The sequence below is a fragment of the Sinocyclocheilus anshuiensis genome, unplaced genomic scaffold (genome assembly GCF_001515605.1).
Source record: "Sinocyclocheilus anshuiensis isolate Anshui unplaced genomic scaffold, SAMN03320099.WGS_v1.1 scaffold168, whole genome shotgun sequence".
NCBI classification, from domain to species: domain Eukaryota; kingdom Metazoa; phylum Chordata; class Actinopteri; order Cypriniformes; family Cyprinidae; genus Sinocyclocheilus; species Sinocyclocheilus anshuiensis.
In genome coordinates this window covers 118,966-122,010 of record NW_015557060.1, presented here as the reverse complement: position 1 = coordinate 122,010, position 3,045 = coordinate 118,966, and the positions used below count along the sequence as shown (strand labels likewise).

The 3,045-nt window shown below is 55.9% G+C and overlaps 1 protein-coding gene across 1 annotated transcript in view; it reads left to right on the top strand.

The window, feature by feature from the left end:
* Nucleotides 1–3,045, top strand: part of LOC107676473 (UPF0606 protein KIAA1549L-like) — a 53,081-nt gene that overhangs the window by 4,767 nt on the left and 45,269 nt on the right. The gene's annotated exons all lie outside the window — the stretch shown is intronic.

Genomic DNA, 3,045 nt, shown 5'->3' with positions numbered 1-3,045 from the left:
GGCTTGTTTAGTTAACACTCGAAGGTGATTGGGCTCTCGGGCGAGATCCCAATTCGTCAGTCACGACTGACGTAACGTCTCCGTTCCCTCCTTCAGGGAACGAGCGTTACACAAGTAACCGAGACGTTCCCTTTCAATCAGTCACGTTCGATGTTATGTCAGTCGTGACTGACGAATTGGGATCCGTATGGAAAACGTCACTATTGCTGACCCCCTCCAGTGCCCTGCGAAAGCTGGCAAGTCCCCCCACGCCAGTTGGGGTGGAAGATAGGACAGGGCTTAGGCAGAGATATCCGCCACTGCCGTTCCACACAGTGGGATATTGGATAACACTGGGAAAGCGTACCAAGTAGGGGAACGCTACGGAAGCCACATCCTGCGTATAGGAGGTATCATGTGGAAGTTACACATATGAACTGGCCATAGGGTAGTGCTACATATGGAAGTCCCTGCAGTAAACTCAGCCCACCTGGGGTGAGATCACTATGCAGCAGAGACTGCAGAGAAATCTCTGCTAGGGAAGACACGGGCTTACCAAGAGGGAAGCCGTACCGTGGAAGAATACACATGTGGGATCACCCGAAGGGGGAATCACTACACACGGGCACCTAGCCCAGCACAAAGGCTGACCTTAAGCATACACACGAGTGCTGGACCTGGCGTCTGGCGCTCCGCCACGCCTGACCGCCGAGGGTGCCGCAGGAACTTCAACATGGTTCACCAAAAGGGAAACTTAACTGAGAAGCACTTAAGCGCAAGTATCTGGTCCGTAGAGGGGAATGGCGCAGCAAGCATGATCGACACCGAGCGGGTCCAGTGTTACTGACCCTCTAAGGTAAGTACACGAGAGGACACGGGCTCTACACAGAGATTATAGGATCTCGCAAATGTGTTAGGTGTCGCCCAGCCGGCAGCTCTGCAGATATCTGCTATCGAGGCGCCCCGCGCCAATGCCCAAGAAGATGCCACTCCACTCGTAGAGTGTGCTCTCACTCCGAGGGGGCAAGGTAAACATTGGGCCTGGTATGCCAAGACTATAGCCTCCACTATCAGAGTGGGCAAGTCTTTGTTTGGAGACAGCCTTTCCCTTCTGCTGTCCTCCAAAGCAGACAAAGAGCTGGTCTGAGGTCCTGAAGCTCTGTGTACGGTCCACGTAAATGTGCAAAGTGCGAACAGGACAGAGCAGAGCAACGGCTGGGTCTGCCTCCTCCCGGGGCAGTGCTTGCAAGTTCACCACCTGATCCCTGAAAGGCGTGGTGGGAACTTTGGGGCACATATCTGGGCCGGGGTCTCAGGACAACGTGAGAGTCGGCCAGTATGAATTCCAGGCACATGTCGTCGGCTCTACTGACTGCAGAGGTTCGAAGGGCTCCTCCTTCAAGGCCATCAGGACCGAGGGGAAATCCCAAGAGGGTAATAGGTGGGGGCGCGGAGGATTCAGCCTCCTCACACCCCTAAGGAACCTGATGATCAAGTCATGCTTCCCAACAGACTTGCCGTCTACTGCATCGTGATGCCTACTGCATCGTGATGTGCGGCGATAGTGGCGACATACACTTTGAGGGTGGAGGGAGACAGCCTTCGCTCCAGCCCTTATTGCAGAAAGGAGAGCACGACCGCATTCGGGCATCTACAGGGGTCTTCCTGCTGGGAAGAACACCAATCGACGAACAGGTTCCACTTCAGCGCGTAGGCGTGCCTCGTAGAGGGGGCTCTAGCTGAAGTGATGGTGTTTACTACCGCTGGAGGTAGATCACCTAGAACCTCCGCATCCCGTCCAGAGACCACACGTGGAGATTCCACAGGTTTGGGCGCGGGTGCCAGAGGGTGCCCCCTCTCTGAGAAAGGAGATCCTTCCTCAGAGGAATACGCCAAGGAGGGGCTGTCGCGAGGAGCATCAGTTCTGGGAACCAAGTCCGACTGGGCCAGTATGGCGCTACTAAGATGACCTGCTCCTCATCCTGCCTGACCTTGCACAATGTCTGTGCGAGAAGGCTCACTGGGGGAAACGCATACTTGCGTAGGCCCCGAGGCCAGCTGTGTGCCAGAGCATCCTTGCCGAGGGTCCCCTCGGACAGGGAGTAAAACAGCTGGCAGTGTGACGTGTCTGGAGAGGCAAACAGGTCTACCTGAGCATCCTCGAAGCGTGTCCAGATCAGTTGGACTATCTCGGGGTGGAGTCGCCATTCTCCCGGAAGGGCGGGCCGGCGTGAGAGCTTGTCGGTTGCAGGATTGAGCTTGCCTGGGATGTGAACGGCGCGAAGCGACCTCAGATGCTTTTGACTCCAAAGGAGGAGATGGAAAGCGAGTTGCGACATGCGACAGGAGCGTAGACCGCCCTGGTGGTTGATGTATGCAACGGTCACAGTATTGTCCTTTAGGACCAGTACGTGCTTGTCGTGTAGCAGCGATTTGAAGCTATTAACTCGAGGCAATTGATACGCCACTGCAGACGAGGCACTGTCCAGGTGCCCGATGCTGCACGCCCGTTGCACATGGCACCCCAGCCCATGGCAGAGGCATCTGTTGAGACAACAATATGCCTGGACACTTGTACTAGGGGAACTCCCGCCCGAAAAAAGGCAAGGTCCGACCACGGGCTGAAGGTCTGGCGGCAGGACGGGGTGACTGAGACCCGGTGAGTGCCAGGCGTTGCCATGCCCATCTCGGGACTCGGTCGTGAAGCCAACGCTGAAGCAGTCTCATATGAAGCAATCCGAGTGGCGTGACAGCGGCAGCAGATGCCATATGCCCCAGGAGCCTCTGAAACTGTTTCAGTGGGACCGCCCTCCTGCGCTGAAATGACTCCAGGCAGTTCAGCATCGACTGGACACGTTCTACTGAGAGGTGTACTGTTAGATTGACCGAATACAACTCCATACAGAGAAAAGAGATCCTCTGCATGGGGGAGAGTTTGCTCTTTTCCCAGTTGACCCGAAGCCCCAACCGGCTGATGTGGCTGAGTACCACGTCACTGTGTTCGCACAACTGTGCTCGAGACTGGGCCAGTATGAGCCAGTTGTCGAGATAGTTGAGAATGCGAAT